A 15,662-nucleotide genomic window follows, 5' to 3' on the forward strand; every position below is an offset into this window, starting at 1 on the left:
TAGTTATTCAATATATGAATCCATTGATATAACATTTTTTAAAAAGACAAAAATATAGAAATGAAGAACAGAGATTTAGGGATGGGGAAAAGAGCAGGTTTGTGGCTATAAAGGGGTAACAAAGGATTCATGAGGTGATGGTACAGTTGAGAATCTCCTTTATGGTGGTGGTTATGCAAGACTCCATACAGATAAAATTGCTTAGAACTGCACACACACACATACACACGAGTGTATATGACATTGACAAAATCTGAATAAGCTCTATGGATTATATCAAAACCAATTTCTTGGTCTTGCCATGGTACTCTCGTGATGTAAGATGTTAATGTTGGTGAAGACTGGGAGTAGGGTGCCTGGGACTTTCCCGTCCATTTCCTTGCAACCTCCTGTGAATCTAAAATTATTTCAAAATGAAAAGTAAAATAAAAATTCACAATAGTTAAAAGATGTTTGTCAGTATACTACCTAAAGTCACTTCAAATATCACCGGTAGCACATGGATCTTCCACAGTGGAAGATTCTGAGTGGGGGAAGTAATAGAACTAACCTAGGTTTAAGGAATGAGGGCAGGACACTACATAATATTGGAGAGAGTAGTAACAGTAAGCACTTATACAGGGCTTACTCTTTGTCAGGCACTATTCCAAACTCTTTCCAGAAACTAAGTCATTTGATTCTTATAATGACTCAGGGTAGAAGCATTAGGTTCCATGGGAGACAGATAGTGAAGCCGAGATTTGCATGCAGGAAGTGGGAATACTCTCAGAAACACCTGTGAAGGGTGGTGGATGCCCTTTAACAGAGGGAGTGGAACTGTTACAACAGAGGTCTCAGCAGATTCTAGGAGGTACTGGGGCTGGGAGGGCCCTGCAGAGTTGTCCCAATTAAAACAAAGGAGCTGAATTATTTTACCTCCTGTTAGCAAACCACTGGATGTAAGCTGCTAGGGAGAGGAGGCAATTTGAACAAAGCAGCTTCCTTTGACAGAGGGTGATGCCTGGAGAGGAACTGAACTGTGAGTTGTTAGCAACCAATACTCAGCCCTGAATGAGGGAAGGTTATATGTGCAGAACACCAGAGGATCCACTACAGTCCACCCCTTGTGCTCAGATCCACTTGCTTAATATACTGTTTGCCTCCTCAGAAGCTTCTCCAGAAGTCTCTTTCTGGGAAACATAGACAAGGAAGGTAGTAGAACAACAAATGTTCTGACTCTTCAGGCTACTAAATATTCCTTGCTACCACCTCTCTCTGCATTCCAGATTCCCCTCACTCTCAGTTAACATCTGCTGGTTTAGGCAGCTTGCTTGGCCTCAGGCTGTGGTTGCTGCATTTGTCACTTAAGGTTGATAGTAGACACAGAGTTTGAAGAGATGTAGAGTGTGTCCTGGTGATCATCTAGTGATCTCATTTGCTCTCATTCTACAACAGCAGTCTCACCTCCTCTTAATGGTAAGTATCAGTTCCCCTGCTAGCATGATGAACCCTTTCCTTGTCCACTGGTCTCTTGGCACAAGAAACTTGAATTGATCACGCAACCTAAAGTTTAATTGGATTACTGCATCCATGAAAGAAGGGAATCTTCCTAGAACCTTCTAGGAACAAAGACCTCTAGGCTCCTTGAGCTGAGGTCACTGGGAGTAGTGATAAGCAGAACCACTCCTACTTCCACCTCTCCATCCCCAGACCCATCTATTCCACCTGACTGGGACACAGCACCATATAATGGCCATTGATGTAGGCTCTAAATTATGTCCTGGAGGATGGTGTTCCATCTTCACTGGGCATTATCTCCATGTTGTAGCTCAGTTGTACTTTCAGAAGGTCATTCCATCACCCTGCAAGGCTAGGAGCATCTGAGTGGTGCAGTACGCCATGAACCAGTGGATCCTATCATATATCCACAGCTATACCTCCTTCAGGAGCTCTTTGGTCTCAGACAACATTATGCGAGATTCTGTTCCAGTGTGTCAAACATTCTGTCTGTAGTCAGACAAGTTCATGCATGGGATATGTGTTCATTCTAGCCTGCTGCCCCAATCAGAGTGGAAGGGTTACAATGTAATCAGTTTCCCATCAAGCTCTGGTTGCTTTCCTGGAAGGATCAGGCCATGAAGGTGCCCAGCATTAGTTGCTGTTGCTGGTACATTGATATTTGGCAGCCACAGTAGCTAGAGTGGCTTGCTGAGTGGGAGCTTATACTGTTGGGCTCATGCTCAGCTTCCATTCCTGCCATTATGGCTGCTCTGTTCATGCTAGTATTGGGGTGGCTGGTGGTAGAGGCTGGCAGACATCAACTACCTGTGAAATTCTGCCTACTTGATTGTTTGGTGTCCTTTACATGGTGGATGACCTTTAATGGCTGTTGACATGCAGTAAGATCTTCACGCTTGGGATGCCTGGGTGGCTCAGTGGTTGAGCATCTGCCTTTGGCTCAGGGCATGATCCCATTGTCCCCGGATCGAGTCCTACATCGGGCTCCCCGCAGGGACCCTGCTTCTCCCTCTGCCTGTGTCTCTGCCTGCCTCTCTCTCTGTGTCTCTCATGAATAAATAAATAAAATCTTAAAGAAAAAATATCTTCATGCACAATCCCATAGGTTCATCTATCTACCTCTTTCCCAGATCACCTTTCTCCTTCCAGACCCTTGACCAAGTAATCAAGCCAATCACACCTGCTTTTGAGTCTTTATAGTGGCCTATAATCTCAGGCCATTTTTCTTTGTATGCAATGAATGACCATCTAAACCTTTGCACTGAAGGATTTCCTCCACTGTTATCTTTCAGAACCGCCACCTTTCCCCACCCCTTACTGAGAAGGGCTGTATGCAGCCATGGTACATTTTCATTTTGCACCCACATACTGAGAGGCTCATCTGTGACCCACGCTCAGCCTTTTCCCTTTCTCATCGGCTGGCCATAAATGATTCCTCATGTGGCCATTGGTATGAACTGAGAGAGAGGTACATGGGAGTCTGAGTCACCTACTCATGTGGCTTACTTATGCCATCATGCTCTGTGCAGGCTTGATCAAGCCTGAATATATGCCTCCATCTTATGATGGAGAGCTCTGAGCCCAAATGATTTTATGACTTGGTGAGTCTGACAGATCCAGCTTATGATGGAGAGTTCTGGCTTCACAGTCACTTAATGTCCCATAACCAAGTCCTCTGTGTCTACTGGGGCTCAGGAGAACACAGGTTGCTGTTTATTTTTTTTTTTTTTAATTTTTTTTTTTTTAAATTTATGATAGTCACACACAGAGAGAGAGAGAGAGGCAGAGACACAGGCAGAGGGAGAAGCAGGCTCCATGCACCGGGAGCCTGACGTGGGATTCGATCCCGGGTCTCCAGGATCGCGCCCTGGGCCAAAGGCAGGCGCTAAACCGCTGCGCCACCCAGGGATCCCATGCTGTTTATTTTTTGAATGGGATATACAGCCCCCTGTTCTAGACGGCATGGCCTTGGTCCAAAATATTAGGGATCTGCTTTGTGACTCTTCCTGGGGCTTGCCATAAACTCCATACAGTGCCTTTCCCATCATAGTCCCTATGATGGGTCATTTGCACCACAGCCTGCACCTGCTGAAGAGTCCTTTCTTGCTCTGGGCTTCACTGAAAGCTGACATTCTTCTTTGTCACTAAGTAAATGGGTTGCCTCGGTATCTTCAAGTATGGGACGCGCTATCTCCAGAACCTGAAAAGGTCTGCCAGGTTATGGTAGGCAGCCTCTAAGGTGGTCCCTAATGGCCCCTGCCTCCTGGCACTCCCTTCCCCATGTATTCTCTCCCTGAGTGTGGACTGGACCCAGTGGTTTGGTGCTAATGCATAGAAAATGGCAGATGGGATGGGATGGCACATCTAAGATTAGGACACAAAAAGGCTATGGCTTGGGAGACTCCCAGGTGCCCTCTCACTCTACCTCCCTCTCCGCCTCCCTCCCTCCTGTTACCAGCCGCTATGTGGAAAGAACAATCAGGACTCAGGAAGAGGTACAAAGGCCTACCAGCAATTGCAGGGATGAGCTTGGGAAAGGATCTTCTAATACCTGCAAAAGCCATGAGAATGAACTTGGACAGATGCTCCAGTTTTAGTTAAACCTTGAGATGACTGTAGTCCTGACCAGTCTTGCTTGCAGCCTCACAAGAATCTCAGGGTCCCATTCTTTCTAATCAGGCCTCCGACCTTGGCATAGCAGATCTGTTGGAGTTGAGAATTCAATCTTCTTTGGAGTCCTGTTCCTCCTATAATTAAGTGCTGGGCCTGATCCTTCATTTTCTCTGCCCTCTAGCGCAGGAGATGAGTCTCTCTATATGCTGCCAAAGATGGCCTCAAGCTCTTACACTCCGCCTTATATTGGTGATTAATCATTCTGGGCCTTTCAGTGTCTTTCTCCAGTGAATCAATCCCCTGCCACCCCCAGCAACAGCCATCTCATTCTATAGTCTTTATAAATAGTACTTACCAGAACCTCTGTAACGCTTGATATGCTGCACCCCAGGGTACAGTGTCCACCTGTGTCCCATCCCAGGCCACCAGCCGTGAAAGTTTTAGCAATTGCACTCTAGCCACGTGTCAGAGCTCTCAGTGGCCCACCTCCATCAGTAATGGGGTCTTCAGAGCCAGTCAGCTAACAAGCAGTTCTGCTCCCAAATCCCAGTTTTGAGACTGCTTTCCTAGACCAACCACCTGTTGTAGGTCAGGTTTCCTGGGAAACAGACTCTGAAGCAGAGATTTGCATGCAGGCGGTTTATTGAGGGTAGTTTTGGGAACAACACCTGTGAGGGAAGGGAACGGGAGCTGCAGTGGGCAGAGAGAGAAGTTGGCCTCTGATGTGGTCACAACAGGGACCTCAAGAGATTTTATGGGGGAGATTAGAAGCTGCCGTGCCCCTTTGGAGTTGTCTAAAAAAGGCCAGGGGGCCAGGCTTTTGTACCCTCTATTGCCTCAGTACTGGAAGCAGGCTTCCCCAGGGAGGGGACGTAATCTTGAGCAGTACAGCTTCCTTTGGTTGAGGTCAGTTCCTGGGAGGGACTCAGTGGGAGCAGTCGGTGGCCATCACTCCTGCAGCTGGGGAATAAGTGTCTCAGTCTTGAAGGCGGATCATTGTGGCACACCACCACATCCATTCCAGAAGGTACTAGGTAAAAGGGAAAGGGTTGCCACCTCCCTTTTACAGATGAGGCACAGAGCAATTAAGTAACTTGCCCAACTGGGAACTAATAGAGCCAGAGCCCATGGTCTTAACCACTATGTTCTATACGCTTCTAGGAGAAGAAGGAGGAGGAAGAGGGAGAAAAATCCTTCCCCCATTCCTGGGATCATAGCCAAGTCAAGTTAGAAATGCAAAATCTGCTTTGGATATTCCCCAGTCTCCATTTTGGTGCCTTTCTCTCACTTCTCAGAGTGTCTTTCCCAGACCTTGAAGTCATGGGAAGAGCATTCCAGGCTTGGGAGTGGAAGAAATGGTGTTGTCTGGGTGGGCGTCGGTATGATCAGTATGGACACAATGAAGACCGGTTTGGTTATTAGAAAAAAAATTTGTGCAGGCAAGTAGGGAGAGATAAAGGGCTTACGGCTACCACAGAGGTCTTGATAGGTCAAGTTGAGGAATTTGAACATTACTTTGCAAAATGACAAGGGAGGGGAGGGCTTGAGCAGAGGTGGGTGGGTGAGAATGCTGTGCAAAGGGTTGTTTGAGGAAGATTTGTTGTGTCCCCGGGGCCAGAGATTAACTGGCAGAAACAGGGACTGGAGGCATGTGGGCAGACGGGAGAGTGTCAATCTAGGTAAAGATTTTTTTTTTAACGATAAATAGGGTAGTCGCTATGTGCCAGGCACTGTTCTCTTCATGGATAGCAGCTCACTTGGTCACTTGTGGTCATTACAGCTCCGTGAGGTAGGCGCTACCACTGTTTCCGTTTTACAGAGGAGAAAACTGAGGGACAGAGAGGTTAAGTCATTTGTCCAAGCTTGCCCAATACATGGAGGAACCAGGATTCAATCCCAGACAGTGCCTCCACATGCCACGTACTGTGATTCTATATGGTCATTACACTTCGTGAAGAACCATGATAACAATTAACGTGGGGATAAAAGAGATAATCCCCAATTTACTGATATGTGCGATGAGACTTAAAATCCCCAAGGTTTCTCATTCTTATTTTAGAGCTGACTACTTCCCCACTTCTATCCTGTGAGCTCATCTTACCTTCTCTAGTAGATCTTCAATTCATAAATACGTTTTGGGAAGCCTTGCCCATAACTATGTCATAGGTAGCCAATGAGTCAGGGCCACCTGCTGTGATCTCACTCACTGGCAATGACAGAAGCAGTTTAGTTTAATTGCAATGGTTATTTTTTCTTTCACCAAGTGCTTCATCCATTTATACAGGAAACAACTACCCAATACCTATTCCGCACACGCACTGGGTTGAAAGTTAGAAATACAGATGTGAATAAGGTATGGCCCCTGACCCCTTAGGAGCCTAGGAGCCGGGTAGTCTTCTATCACCTCCCTGAGCTCCCCAAAGCAGAACTCTAAGAGCAACCAATAGTTAGGGATGCAGAACAACATTCCGTGGCTGTTGGAAGTGGTGAGAGGTGGAGGTTTGCGGAATGAGTATAAGAGACTTGAAGCAGTTCCTCTGTCAGGGGACATGATGTGTGCCAGTGCCTTGTCTTGATACCCTTCTTTCCAACTTGATCCTCAGATGCTTATTGGCGATTTTCCCAGTCTTGGAAGAAGCTCAGGGGGCTCATTTTATTGATATTTTGCTGTACCAATGGAAGAGGTGACTTGCTTAAGGTGGAGAGAATTCTCTGTCCTCCAGTTCCATCTATTTCATTTCTATAAAAGATGTTCTGATTGATAGAAGAATATGTATAGTATATATCTGGATACAAAGCATAACAATAAAATGAACATTTGTATAAATAGATAATATTTATATTAGATTTATATTATATTTTATATAGCATTAGTATATATTATACTATATATCATTATATAAAATATAATTAATAAAACAAACATTTTAAAAAGATTTTATTTTATTTATTTATTCATGAGAGACACATAGAGAGAGGCAGAAACACAGGTAGAGAGAACCAGACTCCCCGCGAGGAGCCTGACGCAGGACTTGATCTCTGGACCCTGGGATCACACCCTGAGCTGAAGACACTCAACCACTGAGCCCCCCAGGTGTCCCTAAAATGGACATTTGTAACATATTTCCAAATCTGTGAACTCCTCCTCAGTCCCACCCTCTGTCCCTGCCCTCAGAGGTACCCACTGTCCAGAATTTTGTGTTTATCACTCCCTTGCTTTGTAGGAGAGTTTCATCACATGTATGCACCTCTTAGCCATGTAGTGTTTAGTATTGCTTGATTTATTTAGCTTTTAAAAAATGGTTTAATTCAGTATAGAGTTGGCTGTGATTTGCTTTGTCCATTCCGCATTGTACTTCTAAGATTCATCCAAATAGCTCATTTTCACAGCTGTTTATTAATTCATTCAATAAACATTGATTGGACCTCTGTAATATTCTATTAGGTGAATATATCACAGTTTATTTGTTTAGCTTTCTATTGATGGATGTTTGGGTTGTATTTTTTTTTTTTTGGCTTCTATGAAGAATGCTACTAGGTATATTCTTTCACATGGCTCCTGACATACATGTACAAGGATTTCTCAAGAGCATTGGTTTTCTAACTGAGATTCATGATCTTTAGTGGGCTATGAAATCAATTTAATAGATTCAACCAGGATTTTTTTTTTAATGAAAGACAGCTATAACTATGTTAGTGCATTTCATGTGAAGTATTGTTTCATGAAGCTTCCTCTTCAGTTAGGTTTATGTGTCCCAGGCTGTTATGTGAAGAGTTTTCTTACTATGGTTTTTAGGAAAGCTTGAAAGCCTTTACTCCAGGGTGGTGCTTTTTTTTTAATTTTTTTTTAATCGGAGTTTGATTTGCCAACATATAGTATAACACTTAGTGCTCATCCCATCAAGTGCCCCCCTCAGTGCCCATCACCCAGTCACCCCATCTCCCCACCCACCTCCCCTTCCACTAACCCCAGGGTGGTGCTTCTTGAACTATCTGTGGGTCAATTGAAATTTTTTTCCAATCTGTTCCAGACTGATATTTATGTAAAACACCATAAACATGATTACTTGGAAAATGAAATGTTATTATATGCAACAGACATATATTTCACTAAATATGGCATGGCAGTTATTCACAATAGACAAAAGGTAGAAGCAACCCAAGTGTTCATTGATAGATGGATATATAAATGAAATGTGTATACATTCAATGGACTATTATTCAGCCTTTAAAAGGAAGGAAATCCTGTCCTTATATCAAGGAGAAAACTTGAGGACATTATCTTAAGTGAAATAATCCAGTCACAAAAGGGCAAATACTCTATGATTCCATGTGCATCATGGAGGCAGAAAGTAGAATGGCTGTTAGGAGCTGAGGGGACAGATAGAATGAGGAGTTATTGTTTATTGGGTATGGGCTTTTAGTTGAGGAAAATAAAAAATGTTCCGGAGATGGATGGTGGTGATGGTTGCACAACAGTGTAAATGTACTTAATGCCACTGAACTATACACTTAAAAATGATTTACTTAAAAGGTCAAATTTTTTAAAATATGTATTTATTTATTTGAAAGAGAGAGAGAAAAAGCGCAAGCAAGGGGAGGGAAAGGGAGTGAGAGGATCCTCAAGCAGACTCCCTGCTGAGTGTAGAGCCTGACATGGGGCTCCATCCCAGGACCTTGAGATCATGACCTGAGCTGAAGTCAAGAGTTGGCCGCTTAACCAATTGAGCCACCCAGGCACCTCTAAATGGTCAATTTTTATGTTAGGTATATTTCACCGTGATAAAAAAAATGTCTGGGGACACCTGGGTGGCTCAGCAGTTGAGTGTCTTCAGCTCAGGGTGTGATCCCAGTCCAGGGATGGAGTCCCACATGAGGCTCCCTGCGAGGAGCTTCCTCCTCCCTCTACCTGTGTCTCTGTCTCTCTCTGTGTGTCTCTCATGAATAAATAAATAAAATCTTTATCTGAAAAATAAATATAAGTTGGCAGCATCAGGTTGCTATTACATTTCTTAATGCTTACTTTCAATTTTTGCACTTGTCTCATGATGGCTTATCACAGATCATTTATATACTGACACCAGTCTGTGGACTGCACCTCAAGTGGCATTGGTCCAGGGTATAAACCCAAGAACAGAGAAACCAACACGTAGACTAAGCACATGTTCACCTTTACAAGATAATCCCAAATTATTTTCTAAAGAGGGAAATCATTTATGCTCCCACCAGTAGATGTATTAAGAGTTTCCTGTGCTCCTCATCCTTGCTGATACTTAGTATTATCAGAATTCTTAATGTTTGCCAATCTGGTAAATGCAAAAGAGTATCTCATTTTGGTCTTAATTTGCATTTTCCTGATTATTCATAAATTCAAGCATCTTTTTATGTGTTTATTGACAAGTTGTGTTTTTTTCCTTTTTTTTCTGAAATGCCTTGTTTAAGCCGTTTGCTGGTTTTTCTTTTGGGTTGTTGTTATTTTTATTATTGATTTGTAAGTGTTTGTTTAGTCAACACATATTTATTGAGCACCTGCTATGTGCTCTCTTCTGTATGCTGGGAACACAGTAGTGAACAAAATAGATGAAAATTCCTGGTCTCATTTCAGAGTTTACAGTCTGTTGGGTAGAAGGAGAGACAGGCAATCAAATTATTTAGTCACATATATAGTATGTATGGTAATGATAAGTGTTACAGCTAAAAATAAAGCAGGAAAGGACAATAGGCAGGGCCAGGAGTGGTGGTGAACTTGCAGTTTTTTAAACAGTGGTCAGGGAAGGTTTTATTAAAAACATGACATTTGAGTAAAGGTTCTGAAAGAGACAAGGAAATGAGCATGCAGACAGCTATAGGAGAAGTTTCTTATATATTCATTGGTCAGTTAAAGCATTACAGACATCCTCTCCCATTTTGTGGCTTGGCTTCTCATTTTCTTAAAGATATATAAGTCTAAAGTCTATCTATATCTAAAGTCTAATCTATATATGTATAATATATATTTTTTCTTTTTTTAGGGGGGAAGGAGCAGAGGGAGAGGGAGAGAAAGAATCTTAAGCAGGCTCCATGCCCAACTCAGAGCCCGACCTGGGGCTTAATCTCATGACCCTGAAATCATGACCTGAGCTGAAATCAAGACTTGGACACTTGACTGACTGAGCTACCCAGGTGCCTCATTTAAGATATATTTTGATGAAAGAAGTTTTTAATATAGTCTAATATAGCAGCCTTTTGTTTTATGGTTAGCACATTTTGTACCTTGTATAAGAAATCCTTAAAAAAAAAAAAGAAATCCTTCTCTGTCTTGATCTCATAAAGAAATTATTTTTTTCTAAAGATTTTATTTATTTATTCATGAGAGACACAGAGAGAGGCAGAGACATAGACAGAGGGAGAACCAGCCTCCTCGCAGGGAGCCCTGGATCAGCATCATGCCCTGAGCTGAAGGCAGACACTCAATCACTGAGTTACCCAGGCATCCTTCATAAAGAAATTCTATATTTTCATCTAAAAATTTAAGTGTTGTCTTGTATGTTTTGCTTTTAATTTACATATTCATTTTTGGATGTGATGTGAAATAGGGATCCGTCTTATTTCCCCTCTCCCCACGTGAACAATAAATTGTGGGCATCATTAAATGGATAATTTATTCTTTCTCTGGTGATCTGCTGTGCTGTCTCTGTCATAAATCAAGTTTCCATAAGGTCTTCCAAGATTTCAAGTAGGTCTTCTTTGGAGTACTTTGTTCAATTTCTTTGGAAAATTTGTTTGTCCCTGTTCCTATACCACACTATATTACTTACTATGGCTTTATATTATGTATTTATATTTTATTTTTTATATATAGTAGAAAAGGTCTCTACACCTTATTCTTTACTCAAGAATATCTTGACTACTATTAGGACTCTGTCCTTCCATAGAAGTTTTAGAAATAGCTTGTCAAGTTACTTGAAAACCCCTCTTGGGATAAAGACTTGAGCGGACTCAATAGATCAATTGAAAGAGAATTGGCATCATTTTCATGTTATGACTTTTTATCCATGAATATGGCTCATCTCTCCATTTACTTAAATCTTATCTAAAGTCTTTCAATAAAGTTGATTTTTTCTATAAAGGTCTTCCACACCTTACATCATGTTTATTCCTAAGTACCTTAGTTTTGGTTGCTATTATAATTAGCATCTTTTGAAATTATGTTTTCTAATTGTTTATTGCCGGAGTTTAGAAATGCAATTGATTTATATTATCCACTCACCTTGTTAAGCTTTTAAAAATTAACTCTAGTAATTTATCTATAAAGTCTTTTGTGTTTTCTAGTAAACAACTATATTATCTATAATAATGTCAGTCTTGTTTTTTTCTTTTCCAAAATTTATACATTTTAATTTTTTTCTTTTCTTATTGTACTGTATAGGACCTCAAGTACAATGCTGGAAAGAAGAATTGATGCAGACATTTTTGTCTTGTTCCTGATTTTTAAAGGGATGCTTCTAACATTTCACCTTGAAGAATGATGTTTGAAGAATGATGTTTACTCTAATTATTTGGTAAAAACAAAAACAAAAACAAAATTCTATCAGGCAGGAAGTTTCATTATGAATTGGTGCTGGATTTTAGCAAATGATTTTTTTTTCTACAATTGTTTAGATAACCATACAGTTTTCCTTCTTTATCCATTGATGGGATGAATTACATTAATAGCTTTTCCAATGTTAAATCACTTTTGTTTTCTTAAGATCAACCCAGCTTGATCATGACATATTATATTTTTTATACATTGCTGAACTCAATTTCTAGGACTTTTGCATCTATGTGAATGAATGAAATTAGTCTCTAATTTTCTTGACCAGTTTTTTTTTTTTCCTTCCTCCAACAGATCATCACTGTGGCTAAGTAGAGGTCAATTACATCCAATTTAGAAGGCCACCAAATGGCCTTTCCATCCCTAACATCAGTGCACTGATGCCTAAGTACCAACCATAGTAGAGGCCAAACACTCTGGAGGTCAGTGGTAGGCTGGAAGAAAGGCCTGGCTGGTTATCAATCTACATTCCCTTTCTCCCACTCAAAACTCACTTTGTCTAAGAAGCTCTTCCTGTTGCCAGCCTGTGATCTACCTTGAGGGTGGGGACCACATCATTTCATCTCTCTATCCCCAGAGTCCGGCACCATGCCTATGGAGTCTTTGCTCATAGACATCTATGAAACAGAGTTCACTCAACTCAATTCTGAGTGCTTCTTGGCTCAGTTGACCTGATTTTAAAAACCGTTTCTTCAGAATGGTCTTGAGCCTGTTATTGCACACATTACATGCATATTCTCTGTCTCACAGGACAGATAGTGGTTGATTGGCAGATAAGAATTGTGTCTATAAGAGATTTCTTCCAATTTCAGAGCCTACCTACCCTGCACTAGCGTCAAGTCCCTTCAGAGTCTTGTCCCATCTGTCTGTCCATCCACATTCCTCCTCACATGTTGGAAACTCTAAGTAGGCCTCACTCTTTAAGTTGTCTAGGTGGGCCATGCTCCATGCTTGAGCCATACCTTTGCTCATGCCGTGACCCTTGTCTGGCATGCCCTCTCTGCAACCGCTCTTCTCATGAACCCCTTCCCTGTTTTTCACGCCGTACTCAGTCATCAAATCCTTAGTGAAGCTTCATTCTGCTCTCCGCCTTCTCTTCCTCACCCCTTTGCCATCAGTCTTCCATCCTTTGTGCTTTTCAGATGTTGTATATGCACCATTAAAAAAAAAAAACTGACCTAACCCCGAAGTACTTCAGTGTGTATTTCCTAAGATCAGGACATTCTCTTACAGGGCTGCAGTATAATTGTCAAAGTCAGGATTTTTAACTCGGGTACAAATACATTATCTAATACACGGTTCATTAAAAAATCCCATCCATTATCCTTCTCTATAACTTTATGGTAACAATTGTCACATAGTTTTACAGATCCTTGTTCACATTTGTCTGCTTCTTACACTCTTGCATGCATACAGTAACCCTATGAGTTTGGGCTTATATCTTTTATCCTTGGCTCCAATGAGCTGCCTTATAAGTTTTATCTTCTGTGTATTTGTGTATGTGTGTGTGTCTGTGCACGTGCACACACACGCATGTGTGTACATATTTAATTAGTTAACAGAGTTATATGGGCTTGTCTTCGGTTCCTCTGGTCTTCACGGGTTGGCCCTCCCCTCTGTACCCTGGTTGGTGCTCCCTCCTACAGATCCATGTCTTCTTTCTCTCTCAACCCTTATACTAACCTCATTTCTGAGCTTTCATTTATACTAACTAGTAAATGATTCGTGGTGGCTTGCAGTGTCCCTCTTCCTACGCGGTAGAAACTGAGGGATAGAAAAAAGTCCTCAAAGAAACACCACCCCTCCTGTCCTCAAGGACCTCTGTTTCTTGGGTCCGGTGTGTTTTTGTTTCTCCTGCAGAGACCAGCTCTGTGCCTTGCCTGCCATCTGTGCTTGGTGGCTCCTGGTTTGGTGAATGAATGCAAGAGTATAAAGGTTGTCCCTGAGACCAAGAGCCCAGGGCACAGCCACCCTCCTGTTAGGCCGGCTGGCCATGTAATCAATGGCTGGATGTGATGTTCCAAACCAGGGTATTCTGTTTCTTTCCTTTTGCTCATTTAAAGCTGATGGGCCATTCTGAGAAGCAGGTCAGACTAAAAATTTGGACTGCCCATTTTATGAGGGAAAAAAAAAAATCACAAAGAGACCAAGGAGAGAAATTGAAAAGAAGAACCGCTCCTCATGAGGGTTGTCACTATTTTAAAATAGTGACTTTTTAGCTGGCCTCATTTATCCGCTAAAGGCTTAGAGCTGCACTGGGAGAAAATTCTCTAGAACCTGTAGTCAGATTCCTTGCCCTCAGTATGCTTATCATTTCTACCATGTGCCCTATTTAGTTAACTCCTAGCTTGCTGCCCTAGGCCTCCCATGATTCTCTGGGCCTTTCTATCACCCATTGCTTTTAGGTTTCTTTCTTTGTGCTGTGATGGTAATCCTTTGTGGACCGCCAATGATATACATGACAATGCAAGAAACTTGAAATTAGGCCCAGGAGGCTTGTAACACAAGCCAGGTTTCTAGGGTTTTCCACCTCTGTTGCCTTTTGTCTGTCTCCCCTCCTGCCCTGGGTTTTGTGTGTTCACAAGAAGGAGCTACCCTTCACCTTCTCTCTTCACATCTCCAACTTCTCCACTCTCCCCTGAATCCACATTTCAACCTTTGACCTCCTGGACCAGCGTTTTCCTCAGTGAGGCTTTTCAGGACAGGGACTTATTCTTCACAGGTTGGCCCAAATGGTTTGATCACAGTGGGAAGCAGACAAAAACCTTGGTCTTCTATCCTCTTCTGGGTATCGGAGCCCAGGCATTTCTAAGGCATTTTTTGGGGTTTCTAAAAAAACCACCCACTGGCAGAAGATTCCAGAGGCTGGCTGAGGCCAAAACTCTGCCTGATTCTCACCTTCCTCTGGTGGTAGTGATGGGGAGCCCCTCTTGAGCTGGCAGGTAATCCTGTGACAGCTGGTTTTGGATAAACAAGCCTGGGTCACCGGATCCCCCGCAGGGCTCCAGGGGAAAGGCTGTGAGGGCCTGCCCTGTCCCCAGGATCATTCTGCAGTGGGACTGGTTTCTTGGAGATCATTAGTGCTCCTCTGTCATGGCCCCAAATCAAACCCAGCCAGGCTTGTGTTAGGACACCTTGCAATATTTGTTGACTCTCTTTTCCTCCTCGAATTGTCATCCTATCTTCCTGAGGTGAAGGAGGAGGGAGAGAAGGTGTGAAAGAAGCAGGGAAAAGACTCGGGTCAGAGATGATTGTCCTGCAGGGCCCGGAGTGGGGGCTGCTCCCCACCTGCCTCTTCTGAACTTTTGTCCAATCTCTTATATCTCAACCCCCCCGCCCCCTGTGGCTCTGGCCATTTTTTTCCCCTTGGGAGGTGATTTTTCACAGTGAGTCCTCTTGTCCCTGACTTTGGGCTTTTAACACTCTCTTAATTCCAGCCATTGTTTCATCTCTAAATGTACATTAAATAGCCCATCTTTCGCTTTGGTTCTTCTCACCTTGCTGGTGTTTATAGACGGAATGATTGTCCTTGATTTATGAGTTAGCTAAGCTGTATAATTATTTCTTCATCTTTACTCATGGCTTCTTCCATCCCTTAATCACTCTTGTTTTTCCCTAGACTGTCACTTTCTTTACATTTGTCTGGTAATGAGGCAGCCGCTGCCGTGTCCACTTCCTGTTCTGAGGACTGGGTGTCCGAAGAGGGCAGTTAATGTGCTCGGGACCCACCCCTGCCCCCTTGCATTATGAATCAGCTTCTCCCTGACTGTCAGCACTTAACACTTTCCTAATTTCAGCCCATGTGTTTATTGAAAGTGCATCGACCACGAAATACATAGTTCATCTCTCTCTCTCTCTGTCTCTCTCTCTCTGTTTGTGGATGGGTTTGTTTTTGATCTATGAATGTATTTATTTACAGAGGCTCTTGAATAAGACTCCACTCCAAGTGGATTTTAGATCCTTTTCTGAATCTACC

The 15,662-nt window shown here is 42.5% G+C and overlaps 1 long non-coding RNA gene across 1 annotated transcript in view; it reads left to right on the forward strand.

The window, feature by feature from the left end:
- LOC129499449 (uncharacterized) overlaps positions 1–11,557 on the forward strand; it is a 67,069-nt gene extending 55,512 nt beyond the window's left edge. The window contains exons 2-3 of the long non-coding RNA XR_008662384.1: positions 10,122–10,272; positions 11,519–11,557. This is a non-coding gene — a long non-coding RNA (uncharacterized LOC129499449). The remainder of the gene's footprint in view (positions 1–10,121; positions 10,273–11,518) is intronic.
- Positions 11,558–15,662: the final 4,105 nt, after the last annotated feature.

Source organism: Nyctereutes procyonoides, unplaced genomic scaffold (assembly GCF_905146905.1).
Source record: "Nyctereutes procyonoides isolate TBG_1078 unplaced genomic scaffold, NYPRO_anot_genome, whole genome shotgun sequence".
NCBI classification, from domain to species: domain Eukaryota; kingdom Metazoa; phylum Chordata; class Mammalia; order Carnivora; family Canidae; genus Nyctereutes; species Nyctereutes procyonoides.